The sequence below is a fragment of the Leptopilina boulardi genome, unplaced genomic scaffold, assembly GCF_019393585.1.
Source record: "Leptopilina boulardi isolate dan_hultmark-lab unplaced genomic scaffold, ZJU_Lbou_2.1 LbouV2_60, whole genome shotgun sequence".
Lineage (NCBI taxonomy): Eukaryota > Metazoa > Arthropoda > Insecta > Hymenoptera > Figitidae > Leptopilina > Leptopilina boulardi.
The window spans coordinates 541,843-565,600 of record NW_026138006.1 but is presented as its reverse complement, the minus strand read 5'-3'; the positions used below and the strand labels follow the sequence as shown (position 1 = coordinate 565,600).

At 32.7% G+C, this 23,758-nt stretch overlaps 1 protein-coding gene across 6 annotated transcripts in view; it reads right to left on the bottom strand.

Moving 5' to 3' along the window:
- LOC127290350 (rhodopsin-like) overlaps window positions 1-23,758 on the bottom strand; it is a 699,229-nt gene that overhangs the window by 407,813 nt on the left and 267,658 nt on the right. The window lies entirely within an intron of this gene.

Here is a 23,758-nt window from a genome sequence, read left to right as displayed (position 1 = left end):
TTTATTTAATTTAAAACATTTTTAACTCGAAATTTTTTAAATCAATCAATTGAATTGGACAAATTCATGGCTTCCTTCACGAGGAAGCGAATTTTTTGCTTCACACAATGAGGAAGCATAATGTTTATGAAATAAATAATTCACGCATTTTTCTTAATCATTTTATAGGTAAATATATTTGCATAGTTAGTTTTTTAAGTTTCTTTGATATTCTGACACGATTTTGTGATTTATTTACATTTTGTGGGTGTCACGCAATACCGAGCAAAATAGCGTGTTTGGGGGAATGTGCAACATTCTCTTTTTGATAATTTTTTGCTATTTAGGGTTCCGTACACCTTCGGTGTACCGACGGAACCCTTATGAGAAGACTCTTGCGTCCGTCCCCCCTTAACTTCTACATTTTTGTATATGAAGAACTGACTTTCAGTACACATACGTATTTTCACGTGTAGATTACAGGAAAAATATAGCGAGACCTATTGGATTTGATAGAAGTCCACAGGCAGTCACGGTTGAGCTTAGGATAAGTTCGACTGGGATTTGTGAATATGATATACTTCATGAGTAGAAATTTGTAAGCAGTCACGGTTGAGCTCATGATAAGTTCGACTGGTCTTTGCGGATATGCGATATTTTCTGAATAGGTACTAAGCAGGTAGTCACGGTTGAGCTTGCGATAAGTTCGACTAAGACTTGTGAATATGATATACTTCATAAGTAGAAATTTGGCATCAGTCACGGTTGAGCTGACGGTAAGTTCGACTGCAACTTGCATATATACGATAATCAGTGAGTAAATATTTAGCCATGTTATTTATTGAGACACGTGATAATTGCAGTATGATGTTTTTTACTTGAACCCTTAGTTTGATTTAATGTATTGCTAAGTTCTTTGGCATGAGGATTCTATGAAAAAAGAACAAAACTTTTCCTTTATTTCATACGTTTCGGTAACTGATGTGTGCCTTCGTCAGTGAATATTTATTGTAGTATCTGTAATGATAAGTACAAATGTAGCTGTAGAGTAATGTTTAAAATTTAGATATTGTCCATATTTTAATTTAGTTGTTAAAACATGTGAAATTAGTATAAAATATAAAATAAAATTAACGTAGAAGTTATAAATAATAGATTTATATAAAATAAATTTTAATTGAATTTATAATAAAAAATTATTTCCAAAGAAGAAATTCCTTTCCAACAATTTGCAACTTACAATCACATGTTTGAAGAAAGTTTAATGTAGATAAAAGTGGTACTATTGAAGCATACTATGAATGTACTCCAATTAATTGTAACACTGCACAACACAGATATTTTAAATATTTTACACATTTTATTTTATTTATTTTTAAGAAAAGTATCAAGTATTAATAATTTTTACGAAAAAACAAAATTCTTTAAATGCTTTCGCCTCGACTTTTCAGAGGATACTGAATTTTTTTGAGGTTTGGTATACTTGTTGTGATATAGAAAAAACTTTCTGATATTGTAATGCATTTTTGAAGCCATGTGCAAAAGAGAAAAAAAAATAAAACATGTGTTTAAAGGGATTTTTAAATGGCTTGTTTAGACGTAGCGATTTGGACCATGGGTATTATATCCCGTAGTGATTGACACTAAAGAGTCAAATATCATTGCTGCCTTTCTGTTTATGAAGGATCATAAAATAGGATTTTTTTCTCCTTTTTTGAAGGAATTACTTGTGAATGAGTGTTGAATTGTTTATGTCGGTGTTAGGAGATTTAAATGTAAGGAGTACGTTAAAGAATTTTTAAGATAGTTGTTTATAAGTGTAGGTAATGTTTAGGGCGGGGGGTTAAATTATATAAAGTGTGTTTTATACAAATATATGTTGTGGCCAAAGTCCGGAGTGCGGGCAAACTGCGGAATGACCGGTCACTCTGCAGTTTGCCCAAGCCATTTTGGGCAAAGCTGAATATATCGAGCTTTGCCCAAGCGTTGGCGGGCAAACTGCGGAGTGCCCAAGGCGCTTTGGGCAAAGCTGAAATTAATGTTTTAATATTCAGCTTTGCCCGAGAGCTGGCGGGCAAACTGCGGAGTGCCCAAACCGCTTTGGGCAATGTGCCAAATGAGAAAATATAAATTTAAATAAAAACAAAGCATTTGGAGCTATCAATTAGTATTTCGTCACACATGATTCCCGAAAAATTTTATTTTATTCCCAGCACCTTTGCTTGTGCGGGCCAACTACAAGACTGTCGTTAATTCTAAAGAACGTCTAATATTAATTACATGTTATTCTTCTAATCAAAACATTTAGACGAAGGGCAGATCCTTTACATTTCATGTCCCAAATAAGAAAATTTCCAAAACGAAGTAAAATTTGTTTTATTTCAAGTTGTATTAATTATTATTTTATTATTATAACAATAGTAATAATAATAATAATATTTATTATTATTATTATTATTATTAGTATTTTTCATATTAATATTATTATTATTATTATTTTTTTTTTGCTTACTGCAGGGCCCCTATGATTGTAATTATCAACATAACAATTATAAAAAAAATAAAGGTTATGCATATAATTCCAACGACAGGGTCAAAAAATCCTTTATGGACACCCAACTCGTCTGTTACAAGTTGGGTAGTGTGGGACTCACCATAGGTGTTACCGCACTAAAAGAACCCTATTTCTGCGACCAATGATGTTGTTTTCCATCCACGGAACTACCGTCAGGCTTTAGTCTTCGTGGATGGGGTCGCCGTATTGTCGCTTACGCGAACCTGACGTGCCTCTACTTACTGACCCGTTTATTTTTGGTCCTTGCGAGAGTCTTTTTCGCTTCCTCTAGGGCCGTTCGGAAGACTCCGCTTCCGGCGATGTGGCTGATGGACGCCTTGTCGCCAAACTTTTCCTTGCATAGGAAACAACTTGGGCTTCCTTTGCAATTTCCGAACTTGTGACCGGCTTCTCCGCACTTAAAGCACGCAGCCGATCTGTCCGTCGCCTTACAGCTGCTTCCTATATGGCCGTACCCGAGGCAGCGATGGCACCTCACGACCATAACTCTCTTCCTGATTGGGCAACACATAAAACCCACCTTTATGCGCCCCAATTCATCCAGCCTGTCCGCCTCTTCTTGGTTGGTGACTACAACCGCAAGCTTCATCCCTCGCTGGTTGGGTCCCAGGACCGTCACCTTCCTGCTTCCTGGCTTCCCGAGCTCCTTTTCCAGCACTTGCTGGACTTCTGCTTCCTGGGTAAGGCAATGCAAATCGCGGATCTCCAGTGTAACCCTTCGATCCGACGACTGCACCTTACCCATGCTTCCTACCGCCTTAGCAACATCGGCGGTGAATGCCCCCTTGTCGGAGTCGCCTCTGATTTTAATCAGAAGGTCCCCCCTCTTGGTAGGCCTCGCTCCCACCACCGTCGTGTGGCTGACGTCCGGGTCGACCTCCATACGGAGCTTACCCAGAACGTCAGCATACGTCTTTCCTTTGGCAACTCGGATCACCATTGTGGATCCCCTTGTCGCATTTCGGTACTTAGGACGTGACAGCTTCGGCGCTTCCTCTGCCTTCACGTCCGTCTTTCCCGGAGGAGTACTCTCCTTCTTCTTCTTTTCTTCCTGCCTTTTCGTATCCTCTGGACTACTTGGGCTTCGTTCGCGTTTTTTGGTCGCCACGATTGCTCGTCTAATTGCGCTATCCTGCACGCGAACTCTCTTCTCATTCCTGATCCTACGGTTCTCCTCCGCATTTCCCAGACAACCTCTGAGGCTATCGTCATACTTGTCCCCTTCCAGATGCTTCTTCTTTGCCTCCGCAACAAAGGATTCAAGGTTTTTCAACCCATCCTTTATTGTGCGGTTGACGTTCTTTTGAACGTCCAAAGACCGAATCATCTTCTGGACTTCTTCTCCCATCTTTTCGAAAAGTTGTGCTTCCTCAGCTCTCGACTTCACGCATTTATCGCGTTCTTCGTCGATGGCCTCAGCGTCAATCTCCGAAGTGATCATGCTGGCAGCACTAACAGTACTGCTCACACTCAAGAGGCTAGAAGAACTTCCTCTTCTCTGCAAACTTCCACCCCCGATGGTCTGGGGTACTCCATCGATTCTCTCCACGATGATCCGTGGAACTAACAAAGCGTTGTTGCCCGCCTGTATCCGCCCCCACGCCATGCGCTTGACGGTCAGAACCAGTGAGGGACTGGTTACCCCCCAGGTCGTGTTCCATGGTTTTACTTTCGCTCATGATACTCGTGTTTTGCTGGTATTGGTTCACCCCGGATAAACCGGCACCTTCTGTGAGGGGCTGAGACAATCACTTGGCAACATCCCCTCACAGAAGGCTTCCCTTATCCACCACCTAGGGAGGCGCCCGATGGGGGACCAGCAACCCCACACGGGATTATTATTATTATTCTTAATATTATTATTAGTATTATTATTATCATTACCCTGGCGGATTTGATTTACCTAAATTCGACCCAGCTGGGGCGAATCTAAGTCGAATTTAGGTAATTATCAAAAAAAAGCTTTAAGTTGATGAAAATTTATAAAAACTAGTATTGTGAGGTTAAATGAACATTTATAGAGTTAATTTTTGTAAGAATTTTAATTATTGACGTGATAAATAATAAATAATCACTTGATATGTGCAAGTGGTAACTGTAGATTTTAACTCGTTGTCAGTTTTCATAATATTTTCAAGAAATTAGTGTAAAATGTGTGAAAAAATAATTTATATTTAATATAGAAAGTGCAAATTTTATTAAATTATTTTATTATTTATCGAGCACAGTTTAAATAATTGCAATTTAATTTAAAAAAACAGTTTTCTTAAAAGTGATAAGAACTCTACTATACCGACAGCAAGAGGATATTTTCAGGTAAGTAAAGTTATTGTAGCGTGTAGTTTTGTTGTGACTAAAAGATGTCGCTTTAGTTTCTATAGTGATCAGAGAGGAACATCGAATCTCATGATCAAATATTCATGAATATTCATCACTATAGAAACTAAAGCGACATATTTAGTCACAACTAAACTACACGCTACAATAACTTTACTTACCTGAAAATATCCTCTTGCTGTCGGTATAGTAGAGTTCTTATCACTTTTAAGAAAACTTTTTTTTTCTAATTAAATTGCAATTATTTTAAACTGTGCTCGATAAATAATAAAATAATTTAATAAAATTTGCAATTTCTATTAAATATAAATTATTTTTTCACACATTTTACACTAATTTCTTGAAAATATTATGAAAAATGTCAACGAGTTTAAATCTACAGTTACGACTTGCACATACCAAGTGATTATTTATTATTTATCACGTTAATAATTAAAATTCTTATAAAAATTAACTCTATAAATGTTCATTTAACCTCACAATACTAATTTTTATAAATTTTCATCAATTTAAACCTTTTTTTTAATAATTCCCTAAATTCGACTTAGATTCGACTTAGATTCGCCCCAGCTGTGTCGAATTTAGGTAAATCAAATCCGCCAGGGTATTATTATTATTATTATTTAATTTTAATTTTTATTATGAATATAATATAAGTTTTAAAAAATTTAAATTTTTAGTTTATTTTGAACATTAATACTAATAAAGAACAATTTTCGAATGTAAACTAAAAATTATTGGTATTTTTAAATTTATTTCTTTGAATGTAGAATCTGTTTCATTCTTATGTACAATTTATCAAATGTAAAGGATCTGCCATTTGTATAAATGTTTTGCATAGAAGAATGGCATGTAATTAATATTCGTTACATTCTTTTGAATTAACGACAGTCTTGTAGTTAGTCTGTACAAGCAGTTGACAAGTTTTTAATAAAAAATGTAAGGTATTATTTTTGGAATTTTAGAAATGCTTTTTTTTATTTAAATTTATATTCTCTTATTTGGTACATTGCCCAAAGCGGTTTGGGCACTCCGCAGTTTGCCCGCCAGCACTCGGGCAAAGCTGAATATTAAAATATTAATTTCAGCTTTGCTCAAAGCGCCTTGGGCACTCCGCAGTTTGCCCGCCAACGCTTGGGCAAAGCTCGATATATTCAGCTTTGCCCAAAGTGGCTTGGGCAAACTGCAGAGTGACCGGGCATTTCGCAGTTTGCCCGCACTCCGGACTTTGACCACAACATATATATATATATACACAAACGTATATATATACAACTTTTTTTTCCATACTGCAGGAAAAAATGAATTGTTTAGTGAGAGTATGTGGTGTTTTATTGTGAATTTAAATTTCTATTTTTGGAGAGAATGGCTAAATAAAATGATGATAAGTTATTAACATCGGTTCTTTCGTTAACTGATTATTGTTGGTGGTGTACGAAACCCTTGAATTAGTGCGAATGTAACTCGCACTTGTCCGATTTTTTTAATAGAAATTTCTACATTTATCTGCATGAAATGTATAGAGGTACCCGGGTACCTTGTCCGCCTTTTAAGGGTGAAGAAACTTTGTTTATTATTTCCGAATAAATAAATAAAAAATGTACATTATGAATAATATTAAAACACTTTATATGGGGGGTAAAAAAATGTGTTTTTTCACCACAAAAAATATTGAGATGTCCTTTTTTGTTTTATTTTGAAGATAATTAATAATTCCGAGATAATATAAGATATAATTATTTAATAATTTCGAAATAATTAATTAATTAATGTTAATAAGAAATGAAATATTTCACAAATAAATAAAGTTATTGCAATCCTGAAGATACCAATTGAAAGCTGACGTAATTCCGCATCCAATGAGCCCTATATGGACTATTTTGGATTCGAGGATTTTTTTATAAACAATTGCCATGTTAGCCAATTGTTTATTAACAATCCACACGGAGAGAAAAATCTGCCTTTTATAGTATGAAATAGATTGCTGCTATTTTTCTTTAAACTTTTCATACTAATAGAGCAAAGATTTGAGAATTTTTAGCATGAAACTTGTCTATGCTAATAAAGTTTGTCATATAGCCTCTTATTACATACTTATTATACTTTTAATCCAACGGCGCCATGCGAAGATCGCACATAACATCATCCTACTATGTTTGCATAAGTTCTATGCTTTTTCGGGGATAGACTCTTGCAACTGGCGATTAGGCCAGTTCCAATTAAGTAAAGGTGGGCGTGGCCTAATCGCCAGTTGCAAGAGTCTATCCCCGAAAAAGCATAGAACTTATGCAAACATAGTAGGATGATGTTATGTGCGATCTTCGCATGGCGCCGTTGGATTAAAAGTATAATAAGTATGTAATAAGAGGCTATATGACAAACTTTATTAGCATAGACAAGTTTCATGCTAAAAAGACATACGATTGTACTATAATTACTCAAATTTCATGTCTATATAGCATAGAAAATTTCTGTGCATTAAATGTAAACCTTTCTATACTATAAAAGGCAGATTTTTCTCTCCGTGCACTAACCCAAAATACTTCATATACGGCTCGTTGGATGCGGAATTTTGTCAACTTTCTCTTAGTTACGTCAGAATTACGATAACTTTATTTGTTTATAAAATATATCATTCTTTATTAACCTTAATAGTTAATTAATTAACTAAAAATTGTAAATATTATATAAGTAAATAAAAAAAATTTTGACATTTATGTTATCCAAAGGTTTTTTGTGCTCTTTCGATTAGTGAAAAAAATCAAACAATTCAAAATTTGACCCTTTTTTCTGAAAATCAAACATTTTTTTGACTTTTTTTTAAGTTCGGTATTTTTTTTAAATTTATTTTTATTTTTTTGAAAGTTAAAAATGTGCATTTTTAGCTCAAAAAATATTTTCGAGATATTAGTTAATTAATTAACTATTAAGGTTAATAAAGAATGATATATTTTATAAACAAATAAAGTTATCGTAATTCTGACGTAACTAAGTGAAAGTTGACAAAATTCCGCATCCAACGAGCCGTATATGAAGTATTTTGGGTTAGTGGATTGTTAATAAACAATTGGCTAACATGGCAATTGTTTATAAAAAAATCCTCGAATCCAAAATAGTCCATATATGGCTCATTGGATGCGGAATTACGTCAGCTTTCAATTGGTATCTTCAGGATTGCAATAACTTTATTTATTTGTGAAATATTTCATTTTTTATTAACATTAATTAATTAATATCTCGAAAATAACAAAAAAGGACATCTCAATAATTTTTGTGGTGAAAAAACACATTTTTAGCTTTCAAAAAAAAAATAAAAAAATAAAAAGGACCAAACTTAAAAAAAAATTCGAAAAAATATTTAATTTTCAAAAAAAGTGTCAAAATTTGAATTTTTTAAAAAAAGTTTTGCACCATTTGAAAGAGCAGGAAAAAACCTTTCGAAAACATATGGGACCAATTTTTCTTCATCTTTCTGTTTAAAAGTTACAACTCTTCAAATATTCACTGTTTAAATTTTTCAAACAAATTCAACCCACTCTCTCTCCTCCTTTTTTTGAAAAAACCGAACAATACTTGGTGGTTAAATTACTCACCCCTAGGGCTAAACTATGTGTAAGTTACAGCTCGATCCGATCAACTTTTTTTCACTTAGTTTGCTACAGGAATTTTACTCCATGGATAAGTTTGAGATGTCAAAAAACCTTAGGTCGGTACGATTTTAAAAATTACGAAAAAAAACAAATTTGAAAATGCAAATGTTCCCGGGTACCTCGTCAGTCCCAGAAAGGTTAAAGTAACTACTTTTGTACTTATTTTAACTCTGTGTGTTCAAAATTTAGTTAAATCAACTACAAAGCTTGAAACAACTACAAAATCTCATTATACCAAATGTATTCTTGGGTCATTCAACTACTTTCTGATAGTATAATTAATACAATTTTTAAATTTAATTGATAATTTTTTTAATTATACATTGTAGTTAAAAAGTAATTAATGCCCATTTCTGACACTGCTGTCCGTCGCCATGACACCATTACACCTGATCACAAAACAGCTGTCAGATTAACAATATTCTTCAAAATAATCGTCAAATTTTGGACTATCATCTATTTTGTATACATTTGAATTGTCACCAGAACCACACAAACCGGCAGATGAACATACCTTTGGTATCAGAGTATCAAAATTATTAATATCTGACAAGCTCAAGTATTTTCGTGTAATTGTTTATTACATTTTTTAAAATTTGTATACGCTTAACGCACCACTGAAAGAGCTCGAGTAAATTCCCATTAGCATCATGGGCTCCCCTACTATTGGTCGTCCTGGTTTCCAAACTTCCGTGCAGCCAACTTCAATTGTGTTTGAACTGGGTTAACTTTCTGAGCAGAAGAAGGTTGAGGAAGCAGGATGATTTTGTTGGAAATTGCAGCAAACAGTTCTTGAAGGTTGCCTGTTGCATTTCTCGGTGAGATGATTCTCCCCGCATTGTTCACAGCGAGAAAGTCTTGATCTACATTGAGAAAAGACGTGTCGGAAATGTTGGCAAATGTGACATGTAACTGGTCTGGGGATTATTTCTGATATTGGAAATTAGAATGTAGAAAGAATAATACTTTGAGGAGGAGTAGGGTCAGCAAAGGTTATTCTGATGCCTGCAGGATTTGGTTGTTAAAATTGATCCTGTATCTAATCCTACCAATCGTTTGTCGAGAATAGGGTCGAGTCTATTTACAATATCTTAAACAGATACAACACAATCAATGTCCTTGACGTTACATTTGGAAATATTAAGTGCATTCGGGATGTACAGCCAAAAGTTCTTTTCGATTAAAAGAAGTAAGGTTATGAGAGTACTTGCATCCTCTTTATAAGTGCAAGTGATTTTTACCTGATTTTGGCCGTTCCGCTGGATCAGTCTTTGACCTTTAATGACCTCTTGGATGAGATCAGCGATCGCTATGGGATTGAATTTTCCTAAACAAACTAAAAACTCATTCGGGTATTCTACTTACTGAGTATGCTCGTAGTTCTCATCTGAGCCCCATCAATTTCACCCACACCATCATTGCTTTGTATTAACATGTTTTCTTTATTTTTACAATTATTCAAGAACCCCAGAGCTGTGGTAAGTCTTAAATCAGCAGATATAAATGATCGGGATTCTAAATCGAGGGACAAGGTAGAAAAAGGCATATGTTATATATTTCTATAATAAATTTTATATTTACAATTTTAATTAAAATTTTATTTCATTTGACGTATGATATTGTGTGTTTAGTCATGGAAAAAACATTTAAGTTTATTTCTAGTATAGTGAAATAAACATAAATTTTGTTTTATTTGAAAATTAAAAGTTCATAGCAATAATTGTTTATGGGTGATTCATAATGTAATCGCCAAACTGAAGTATCCGAAAGTAAACGACATTCTACGATAGCCTTTTTTTAAGTGACTAGATTAATGTCAATTTTAAATTTCAAAAGTGTAAACAAAGAATTACAAATATTTGCGAAGTAAAACATAAATTAGAAACAGTTAGTTAAATTGTTCATTATAAGAGTAAGTAAATTAATCAATAACCTATTAAATTAACAACTTCTGTTTCTTGGTATTTTTAATATTTTTCTTACAGGTTAATGTTTCTAGGGTTAGAAGTAAATATAATTTATTTCCATTTTAGCTAAAACTTTTATTAATAACTAATTATAATTAACTACAGTTTTATTAATAATGAGAAGAATAACGAAAAAATTATTTGAGGATTAAATGTAAGACGTGTTTGAGGACTACTTTCAGGATCAAATTTTGGACGAGTTTCAGGACTAATTTAAGGATCAAATATGGACCAGTTTGAGGACTTTAGTCAGGATCAAATTTAGGACGAGTCTAGTAGAAATCGAAAAGAGTAAATAAATGATAGATATTTACAAAGTTGGTTTTAATTTTAAAATAGATGTCATTCTTAAAATATTTCAATTTAAGGAATAAAAATTTAAGTAAATCATTCAGAAAAAGTATAATTGGATAGGAAAACGCTTAATTATTTACCCAATTATTATTGTTGATTTTTTAATCTAATTTCCAATTCCTCTCGGTCTGCATTGCACATTCCAGAAAGTTGAATCAACTATTTTTACTGATTTTAAAACCAAATCTTGTAAATTTCTCATGTTAATTGTTTAAACATTTGAATATTAATAATCATATTTTGTAAAATTTATAGCTTTAAATGACAGAAAAAGGTTTGAGTATCATATTTGTCTTTTTCAAATTATATTTTGCTACCGGATGACGTAGTAACACGTCTTATCGATTAGACTTATTGAACAGAACCAAATTCGTTTCTCATGTTTATACGCAAATTATTCAGCACCCTACGGCTCAACTTGGCGGATGTTGCCTACCTACTCGGCATGGTATTTTTCAGTCTTTATTTAAATAACATTTTATAATTAATTTCAAAAAGAATCTTAAAATATACATATATCGTGAGTCTCTAAATGCTTAATTCAAAAATTTAGATGTAAAAAAAATACCAGTAAACTTAATATACCGTTAATGTTTGAAAGATTTTTGTTTGCTGTTCTTCTATTTTTATTTAAAGTCATCAATGGTCGTATTAACTGCTCAGACCTGTTGTTCTTATTCGATTTCTATGTGCAGCAAAGGTCACCGAGAAACCCACCACTATTTAAATTACCTTTCATTAAAGAAAACTATATAACATATTCAGTGATCAACAGACTGAGCAATGAGGCAAATTTGCGCATTTTGATTTTCAACAACATTAATAACAACGCAGCCAATTAATATAAACCACATATAATGTTTCTTTATAGTACTCTGTACGAATGGACTTTGCTCGTATATTTTCAATAAATAAATAAACAAAAAATATTTTTTTTGTTTTTAAAATCCTTAAATTTTAATCTACCATTGGTTTTTATAATTTATGATGATTGATCTAGGAATTGTTTTTGTTAATAATAATTATTATTTCATCATGTTGGAATTTGATGAGTAATTTTTCGGTATATAAGCAGTGTTCTCCATGGGTTTTTTAATTAGTCTTGAATTAAATTTTGAAAACGATTCAAATGCCAAGTAGTGTAAAAAGAGAAGAGTGGCATTTTCGAATAAACAGTCTTTTGAAGGAAATTCAAGGAATAAAACACAGCATTGAAAGTGTACAAATTTCTCGTCGTCTAGTAAGAGATTTTGAAAAATTAAATACAAGTAAAAATGAGCTTCGCTAAATTAAACAGTGCTGGTAAAGCAAAAAGCTTTCTTCCAACAAAGAAATTAAGTGAATTGGGAGAGATTCAATTGTACAACGTTTCGAATGTTAAAACAGTGCAAACCAGATTTGGACTCAGGGTTGTTGTCGAATTTGAAAAGCAGTTTCAAGTGTTTTTACCGAAGAGAATTGCGGATGTGATTAGTGAAGACGAGACTTTATTACCATATTTAAAAGAATTAACGGCACAGCAAAAACTGGCTATTAAATACTTGGCAGGGCCACATAATTTTATTGAATTTGTCGAACTCTGAAAAAAGGTTAAAATGGATTGTGGGCCAAAAAATCATCTAATTTTCTCAAATTCATTCAACCTGAATTCATCTTTCACAAAACAACTGGAGAATTAATCAATGTTGTAAAATTTGTGTCAAGTCATCCGCGAAGTAATATTTCTTTTGATTTTGAAGATTGGAAAATTTTGAAACATCATATTAGGATTATAGGAGCATATTTTAATGGTGAAGAAACTCCTCGAGAAATAAAATGCGGTAATTTTCACTTACGATTTGGAATTTTATATGGAGAAAATGCAGTTGCACTAGAGAATAGAAGAGACAGACAGTTTTATTACCCGTTTATTTTTAAAGAAGTATCTTTTAAAATTTTTGAGAATCTTATTCCATGTGTTGATCAGCGACTTGAATATTTATTTTCTATGCGTTTAAAAGAAGTGTACAAGTTAATTGTAAAATCTATTGTGGAAATTTTATTTTATAGACATGTTTTAAATGCAAAAGAAATTGAAGTTTTTATTAAAAAAAATTATAAAGCGTTAATGATAAGACTTAAAAGAAAAATCGGACAAGTGCGAGTTACACTCGCATTAAAACCGAGGGTTCCGTACCCTTAAACCTAAAATTTAAGGGGTTAAAGTGTGAAGGCATGTGGAAAAATTCCAATTTTGCTTAATTTTTCCTGTAATGTGAGCATAAAAACACTTACCCTGGCGGATCGCATGAACTGGAATCTGACTGAACTCGGTCCGATTTCAGTCACGTTTCGGTTCGATGTGGAAAAACCCATGAAAAAGGTGGAAAATGGTGAAAAAAACTATTGGAATGAATAAATAACTAATCCAAAGTTTTATTCATGTAATAATTTGTTTGAATTCAGCTTTTATTAACTTATTATTAATGTTGAAAGTCAAAAGGTGCCCACCTGTCACTTTAATGTTCGCTTTTAGGTTTATTACGTCCTGCAGCCGTTAGGTGGCAGAAGCATGCAGGGAGCACAATGTCGCAGCTGTCATTATATTACTTTCGTACTTTTCGTTTTACAATCGCATTTTTGTATAGATTTGCACAATCTTTCGGATTTAAGAAATTTATAAGATAAGGATCCTTGGTATTTTTTCCAATTTTGAAAAAAGTATCCGCGTTTTGAGAAAAAAGTATTTTAAACTCAATGTTTATCATTTTCACGTTCAGTGCCGTTTTTATAGGGCGATTATTAAATGCCAAAGAATTTCAGAGACCGTTCGACACTCTTAACCGTTTTTAATAATGTAATAAATAATTGAAATTAAATAATAAAATGCACTATTTAGTGAAAATGAATATTTTACAAACAAAGTTGAAAATGACAAAAACAATTTTAATGTAAATATTCACTATTATATCAAAATTACTAACATATTAATTAAACCTTTATTAATTATTTACATCTATTAAAATTTTCAAATAAAATTGTGTACGTTAATAAAACAAGAATGATAAAACATTTGAAGAGGAAAGAACCAGTTCTGACATCTAGCGTGTTTCGTGCGCGGCAATCTCATTATCGGCTAAGTGACATTCTATCGAAACATATAAACAGGACATTTATTACAAAATGTACTATTTTTTTTATTAATATGCACTATTCAAAACAAAAAATATATAATTTAGACACATTAAATATTCATTAATATATACACATTTGGTTTTATCACAATTTTCACTTTTTCACTTTAAATATTTACGAAATAAAGCGAACATTAAAGTGACAGGTGGGCACCTTTTGACTTTCAACATTAATAATAAGTTAATAAAAGCTGAATTCAAACAAATTATTACATGAATAAAACCTTGGATTAGTTATTTATTCATTCCAATAGTTTTTTTCACCATTTTCCACCTTTTTCATGGGTTTTTCCACATCGAACCGAAACGTGACTAAAATCGGACCGAGTTCAGTCAGATTCCAGTTCATGCGATCCGCCAGGGTAGATAGACACATAGTCACATATAACGAAAATTATCAGTTTTTCCTTAAAAACGCTATGATTATCAACTCCAATCATGCTCACTATATTTTTTTGTAATATATACGTAAAAATACATAAAAATGTATAAGTTTGAAGCCCATTAGATAATATTTTCTTTGTTTTTTGAAGAAAATTCATGATTTTTATAAAAAATTATCAGTTTTTTCTTAAAAACTCTATGATAATCAACTCTAATCGTTCTCGCTATATTTTTTTTTGTAATCTACACGTAAAAATACGTAAAAATGTATAAATTTGAATTCCTTAAGATAAAATTTTCTTCTTTTTTTATTCGAAAAATCCATGATTTTTTCTAAAAATATGAGTTTTCCTTATAAACAATATGATCATCAACTCCAATCGTGCTCGCTATATTTTTCCTGTAATCTACACGCAAAAATACGTAAGTATACCAAATATGAACTGTCTTGGTCAAATAGTGTGTGCGCTAGGTGGATTAAACGCTTTTTTTCAAAATTTTTGATTTTTCCTTGACAACGCTATGTAAATTGATCCGAATCATGTTCGCTATATTTTTCCTGTAATTTTCACGTAAAAATACATAAGTGTACCAAATTTGAGCTCTCTATGTAAAAAGATGTGTCAACCAGAGGGGGGGTACATAGTCATTTTCAGGGATTTTTCGTAAAAATTCATGGTTTTTTCTTGACAACGCTATGATAATCAATTCCTATGAGATTCGCTATATTTTTCCTGTAATCTACACGCCAAAATACATATGTATACCAAATTTCAGCCCTCTAGATAAATTCGTGTGGCCGCTAGGGGGGGGGGGTACATGCCTTGCTTCACTAGTCTCATTAATAGGGTTCCCCCTTCGGGTACGGAACCCTAAAAATGACTTTTCATCCAGTTTAGAATTTAAGACTTTATTTGTTGATATAATTACTTTTAATCTGAAACATTTGTCAACAACTATTTGTGAAGTTATTCGTAGAGTTAGTAGCATTGGACATAGTGTAATATAAACAACTTGTGTAGAGGCAAGCTGCAAAGAAGTAAGTGAACTTGATGTGTGCACGGTGGGTAGGAAGCGACGATAGGTTGAACAAAAGTGTCAAGAAAAACTGAAAGTGGGGTTGTATTTATGAATGATTGTAGGTGAAAAATCCGTTTAGAATGAAATCCTAGCTGCTCCTATTTCAAAGTTATCCACATTTTAATTTTTTTAATAGGATCAATTTTTGAAAAATAGAAAAGGCGCGAACATTTCTTTGTGTTTGTGTGTGTACGTGTAGACATATGTTCACATACGATTTCCACACTTGTAGCCAAATATAGCATCCTTTGTAATTTCCCAATTATAAAATAATAAATATTAAGTGTTCAAAGTCACTAGTAGACGTGGCAAATAACACAGCCCCACAAAAAAAAAGTGTCGTGCGCGGCAGACCAGACTAGTCATTTCACATGTATTTTGACGCGCTGAACACGAATCCGAAGTCCGTTTTGCTCCATCACGTCAGGATTTTTTTCTAACCTCCAAAAACCTGTCGGATTTAGAGGTAGGCTATTTTTTTAAAAAATTGATGGATTTACTTCAAAATTGGTATCTAGGGGTTTTTTGGGTCGCTGATGACGAATTTGAAGTTAGATTTTCAAAATTCAAAATGGCGGCTCCAATATGGCGGACAAATTTTTTAAAAATTGATGGATTTACTTCAAACTTGGTATCTATGGGTTTTTTGGGTCGCTGATTACGAATCTGAAGTTAGATTTTCAAAATTTAAAATGGCGGCTCCAATATGGCGGACGAATTTTGTAAAAATTGATGGATTTACTTCAAACTTGGTATCTAGGGGTTTTTTGGGTCGCTGATTACGAATCTGAAGTTAGATTTTCAAAACTAGAAATGGAAATTCTTATATACATAAGTAAGGTATTTACGTCTTTTCATGGTAGCGCACTCTTTTGTCCTCAAAGGATCTGTGTAATGGTTTTCTTTTCAAATTGGTGCCTCCATGTACAATATCCCTTTTCAGCATCCAACAGTAGTTGGCCATCATATTTACATCCCATCTTCCTTGATAACGACGCTCAAAATCTTTCAGATCTTGATGGAATCGTTCTCCTTGTTCTTCACTGTAATCTCACAAATTTTCAGGGAATTGATCCCGATGCGAGTCTAAGTAATGCAACTTTATGCTCATTAAGCATCCTAACTTACCAAAGTTTTTAATCATATCACTAACTATTTGCTCCCAATTTTCACTCTTGTGATTACTCAGAAAATTTTCGACAACTGCTTTGAAACTAAGCCATGCGGCTTTCTCCTTTTTATTCATCTTGGTGATAAATTGCTCATCTTTTAACAATTTGCGAATACAAGGTCCGTCGAAAACCCCTTCTTTTAGTTTCGCATCAGAGATTTCTGGAAACTTTTGTTCCAGGTATTTGAAACAGTTTCCTTTTTTATCTAAGGCTTTGACAAACTGTTTAATTGCTCCTAGTTTCGTGTGTAAGGGCGGAATTCGACCCTTTGAAGGGTCGATATCGTCCGCCATATTGGAGCCGCCATTTTAAATTTTGAAAATCTAACTTTAGATTCGTAATCAGCGACCCAAAAAACCCCTAGATACCAAGTTTGAAGTAAATCCATCAATTTTTACAAAATTCGTCCGCCATATTGGAGCCGCCATTTTGAATTTTGAAAATCTAACTTCAAATTCTTCATCAGCGACCCAAAAAACCCCTAGATACCAATTTTGAAGTAAATCCATCAATTTTTTAAAAAAATAGCCTACCTCTCAAAATCCGACAGGTTTTTGGAGGTTAGAAAAAAATCCTGACGTGATGGAGCAAAACGGACTTCGGATTCGTGTTCAGCGCGTCAAAATACATGTGAAATGACTAGTCTGGTCTGCCGCGCACGACACTTTTTTTTTTGTGGGGCTGTGTTATTTGCCACGTCTACTAGTGACTTTGAACACTTAATATTTATTATTTTATAATTGGGAAATTACAAAGGATGCTATATTTGGCTACAAGTGTGGAAATCGTATGTGAACATATGTCTACACGTACACACACAAACACAAAGAAATGTTCGCGCCTTTTCTATTTTTCAAAAATTGATCCTATTAAAAAAATTAAAATGTGGATAACTTTGAAATAGGAGCAGCTAGGATTTCATTCTAAACGGATTTTTCACCTACAATCATCCATAAATACAACCCCACTTTCAGTCTTTCTTGACACTTTTTTTCAACCTATCGTCGCTTCCTACCCACCGTGTGTGAGATGAAATGTGAGATAACGTCATTACATAATACAGATATATTGTACTTGATTCGTGAAAAACTAATTGATTTGAATTTAAATCTATGGAACGATGATGATTATGATAAATTAATGTTAGCTATAACAGATTATTGTAATCTATCTGAAGCATTTTCTTTGCCGTATTTGAAATCAGATTTAAAAATTTAAAAAAAAAATTATATCTGACGATTATTGTATTTATTCATTAATGTATAGTGATTATAAGTTTTCGAATCATTTTTTAGAATTTTTTCAAGAAATTTTTGATTGGACAACAATATTTTGATTTGAATTGAGGTATATAGATAAGGATCTTCTGTTCAGAATTTCACCTGACAAATAAGAATGGCAGTGTTTTTGTAGTGACTTACAATTGTATGAAGAACTATTACTGTAAAAAAATGAAAGAATGTGAAGAGAGGAAAAATAAATGTGAAGTAATAAAAAATCAGCTTTTTTATTTTTTTAACCTTCCTTTATTTATAAAATTTTATTAAAATTGTTACGCAACTACGTAACATATTTTTTTTTAAAAATTTTTAGTCCCAAAATAGAATTCAAAATTAATTAATTCCATTCATTTTATTTATAATTATAAAGGCACCAAAAACTGCTGTAAAATGAGTACGTCAGCAGCTGATTATCGCGCGAAAATGAACTCGGGCCTCGACAGTAAATTATTTTTTTTTCTGCCTGAAAATATAATTCCAGCAACCTAAAATTATTTTATTATGATTTCAATGATTTTCAGGAAATGCTCAACATATATTTTAATTATAGTTTATATCATTTTCTCCTCTCTCAATTGTATGTATGTATTATTATTATTATTATTGCTGCTATCTATGTGTAGATAAATATATTTTGCTAGTATAATTATTGTTATACAGAAGTACCTAATTAAAAAAAAAAATTATTATTGAGAGAATTAAAAAAAAAAAAAACAAATTAAAGTATTCGAAATTAAAATAATGTCTTCGCATCGACGGGTGGGGACCACCGCTGAACTCGTTCAGTGGCAGCCCCCCGCGCATCCCTCGGCATTGCGCGAGAGAGAAAGAAGATATGCTATACATAGGAATCTTTCTCTCTCTGATACATTATTGATGCGTTCTCTCTCAACCGCATAGTGTTCTCGCTTGTATTCACTATAGAGCGTGCGTCTCTTTCCACCTAGCAGCCGTTCTAAGAGAAAAGGAGATACATTGTACCAGCGAATCTTTTTCTCTTAGACTAACGTTCTCAAAATAAAAATATGGAAGCTAATGATTACAAATAACGACAATAAGTGTTTTACTCATGTACGGTTCACTATTATTGCTTGCGGGTCTTAAATGAGTATAGATAGGCGTAGAAACCACATTAGAAATTGGACTTCTCATGAATTATGGGAAATGATATTTAAAACAAATCTGCGCGATGAGCTTTTTCCATGAACGTAATTCTTCAGTTTCCGATCCTTTCTTACTTCACCCCTTTTTTATTACGTATTCTGGGCCTAACAATCTTACATGCCCACGACAACACAACATCAAAGTTGTAATTGTCGCAAATGAAAAAGGGGTAAAAATACCCAAAATCAAAACATTTTCCAACAAGGAAAATTCATAATATAAATCCAAAAAAAAAAAAATAATAAAAGAAAAAAGAAACAAGTCTTTCAATAATAATTTATGCTTGATTTTTATTAAGTGCATATTATATTTGGCTATAACTGTTAACAGAAAACGAAAACTCAGCACTATTGGCATAGTAACAGGCCCAGAGCTCACGCCTTATTCACGTGTTAAAAACCCTTAGTCCACAAAATTTTCCCACCTGAAGTCTCTAAACGTTCATATAAAAGAGCATCGCGGAAGTCAATTAATTGCAGTACAACTCTCATTCGCGAGTCAGCTCTGAAATTTTCAGAGGCATAAAAACGATTTTGAGACGCCGGGACTAAGCCCGTCCGTGAGTCGGTTTTTCAATTTTTGCAATCCACTACATAGATAGTGATTAAAATTGGACGGACGAAAAGTTAAAATAAATACTTCACGCCGACGAAGTCCAACGGAAGTCGTCTTTAATAAAAATCCAGTAATTTGAATAAAATCAAATTATTGAATTTTTGTCTTTTTGACCGGCCAGTCCGCACGTGTGGTGCCTGCGCTGTTTAGATTCGGTGGACCCGTGAGTGCAATTTTCGTGCGCTACCAATAGACACTTTCGCGCTTTGTTAAGTGTGTGTATTTTTCCGCCCGTCGGAAAGCAGCTCGACGCCTCGCCCTCGTTAGCTTGCGACGGTATAATAAGCAGTAGAGTAAGTTTTTTTTTAACATGTATCGTTCCATTTTCTTATCTTATTGTATTATTTCAACATTTTAAAATCAAAGATTTCTTTTTATAATAAATGTATAAAAGGGTCTTAATTGTTTCATTGTGTCTTATCCCTTAAATTCAATTCCGAATAACGTAACTTGGCAGTTATCTTCTAAAAAAGGATACACGATCCCATAAAATTAAACGGAATTTTTAATTTCGGCAGCTTGGTGCCTCCAGGACATAGAAAATAATAATTTCTATAATTAATATTTTTTCGGTTCGTAACAAGCTGATGGTGGCAGCGGTGGGATTTTTCCTTACGTTGCTGTCAGCTACGTTATCGGAACAATTGATTTTCATCAATTGTCACTTTAGAGTTTTTCAAAAAATTTAATTTTGACAAAATTTCACGTCTACTTTTAATTTAACATTCTTATACTTATAGCTTACTAACATTTCAAAACTAAAAATCAATCATTCTAATTTATTGAGTGATTGATTTTCTTTTCCTTGTATTGAAAGAAAAGTACATAATGACTTTGTCTTAAAAATAAATTCTGGATTATGGCTCTCCAACTTATGTTGTTGATGATGACGCAATCCTAATTTATGATTCTGGCTCTCCGACCTTGGTCGTTGATGATGACATTATCTGAGACATTGGTTCCGAAAATTCTTTCAATTAAAAGAAAAGAATAGTTAAAGACTTTAATCAACTAATTTCAAACTTCTTTTTGAGAATTGTGTAAGAGAGGATTTTTCCGAGGAAAAACCTTTCAATTTCTAATGCATTCAAGAAGTACATGACGACCTGTTTGAATTGCGAAAAATTGTGATTTTGGCTCTCCGACCTTGGTCGTTGATGATGACTCATTCACAATTTTGATTTTGGCTCTCCGACTATGTCGTTGATGATGACTAATCGAAATTCATAACAGTAACTCTGGAAATTTGTATCTTTTGAAATAAAGACAAAATTCTCATCGAGAAAAACAAAAGAAGTAATATTTTCTTTGACTGTCTTATATTTTCCTCCATTCTTTATACTTTACTTTGAAAATTCAGAAGAGAAAATTTCTCGAAAGGAAAATTTTCAATTTCTTAATGCATTCAAAAAGTACATGACGACCTGTTTGAATTGCGAAAAATTGTGATTTTGGCTCTCCGACCTTGGTCGTTGATGATGACTCATTCACAATTTTGATTTTGGCTCTCCGACTATGTCGTTGATGATGACTAATCGAAATTCATAACAGTAACTCTGGAAATTTGTTTCTTTTCGAAATAAGAAAAAAAAATCCTCATCGAGAAAAACAGAAAGAAGTGATATTTTCTGTAACTGCCTAATATTTTCCTCCATCTTTATACTTTACTTTGAGAATTCAAACGAGAAAATTTTCAAAAGGAAAATTTTCAATTTCCTAATGTATTCAAAGATTTAAGTGACAACCTGTTTGAATTGCGAAAAATTGTGAATTTGGCTCTCTGACCTTGGTCATTGATGATGACTCGTTCTCAATTTTTGATTCTGGCTCTCCGACTATGTCGTTGATGATGACTAATCAAAATTCATAACAGCGAATCCTAAAAATTTGTTTCATTTTGAAATAAGAAAAATTCTCATTGCAAAAGAAAGAAACCTATTTTTTTCTTCTTCTATACTTAACATGTCTTTAATAGAAATTTTTCTTTTATTTACCTTCGTGTTACGTATCGTCACCTTTTCGCTCTCTCTAATTACGGAATTATTAGGAATCTTATTTCAACTTTTCTGTTTAAGGGCCACTTTACTCTGTTAAAGAAGTAAATGAAAACTATTGATTTTTTTTTGTTATGAATTATTCAAATTAGGCCAAATAAAATTAGGCCCCGTGGCCTAATACGACTAAACAAGACCTTAGAGTTTGAAGAATAGAATCGGTCAGTTTCTCGTTTAAAAGACTGAACGGAAAAATAATTTTATCATAAACAAATTTTTTTTGTTATGATTAAATTACCATGACTATTCGAGTACAATATAACAGTGCACAAACCGTGCACTCAGAGAAAACATTTATTTAACTTAATTAAACAGTTTATTTAACCTAATTTGTTTAAATCAATAAAAAAGTTTTGTTGATTCAAATAAATATTTGGTTGATTGTAATAAATACTTGGATTTCATTTGATTATTACAAACAAAATTTTATTTAAAGTTGTTTGTTTCATTTAGCCAAATTATTTTTTTAAATTAAGAATACTGTTTGGTTAAAAATCATTTAAAAATAATAAGTCAAAAAAAAAAATTCTCAGTTTGTATTTTCTAAATAATTTATAATAAATAAATTAAAAATTGAAAATACCATCTTGTTTTTATTTATATATATATCTCGCAAGATTGTCACATTACAACGGGAATAATTGGCAGACAAAGCGCCATTGAATTGGGATTACTATCATTCAAAAATTTATAAATACTGTTTGAAATTTTCTTTTAAAAAAAATTTTTTTTACTTAAGGTTTTCCCTTTTAGAGAGTTGTAGCAAAACGAAGTTTTGTAATCATTAAATTAATTATAAAACTAGTTACTCTACATCGCTGTTGCCGGTACGACACCGCGAGATCGGAAATTCCTATGCTGCATTTGAATAATTTTCCGAAAAGAAAAGTGAGATAGGAAGAAAATCAAATTCTCTTTCGCATCTCGTAATATTCAAAAGCGCTGGTTTCAGTACGATCTCCCCGTGAGGAAAGCTTCTTGCTGAGTTGTTACACTGCGAAAATTCTCTAATACGGAAAAACTTGAAAGAAAATCTGAATCCTGAGAATTTCCTTAATATCCATGCAGAAAAACCGTTACAAAACGAAGTTTTAGAATCATTAAATTGATTATAAAACCAGTTACTCTCCATCGCTGTTGCCAGTACGACAACGCGAGATCGGAAATTCCTATGCTGCATCTGAATAGTTTTCCATGAGGAAAAGCGAGATAGGAAGAAAATACAATTCTCTTTTGTACCTCGTCATATTCAGAAGCGCTGGTCTTAGTACGATCTCCCCGTGAGGAAAGCTTCTTGCTGAGTTGATATAAATGTAACGAATTCCTGGCGTGGAATTAATGAAAATCAGTGAAAAGAAAGGAAAATTTTCGATAATGGATATTTCAAAATGTCGTCCAGAATAAACGGAATTTCTCCTAATAAAAACCCTAGAAAAAAAAGAGCAGGAAAGAGGTGGGGAAAAATTGCAGAAAAAAAGAGTGCACCCACAATTACAGAAAAACAACCAGCGACAAGAGTTCCGAGTTCGGAAATTTATTATAACCTTACCGAACCGACATTAAAAATCAAACCCATTAATAAAGTGAAACCTTTGTCCCCAGTTGTCCTCCCCATAGAAGGTCCAAGTAACCCCCAGGTTCCCCCTCCACAAGCTCGAGTAATTGACCTTGAAAGAGAGGAGGAATTGGCTCGTCGCAGAATAGAACTCTTACAACAACACTTAGACGATAATTCAATCGACTCTGACGAGACTACGGCATATGACAGTGACGTAATGATTTTGGATTGAAAATAATTAATAATTTTTCTAAAATGGTTTCACCTATTCTGACTGACAAAACACTCAAAGATTTAACACCTACGCCGACGTTGCCTTGTAACATTCCCTCAGTACTGTTTTTTTTTTAAGAAAGCGAATAACCGATTCTACATCGACTATGCTCAATTAAACAAAAAAATTTCAACTCAAGTAC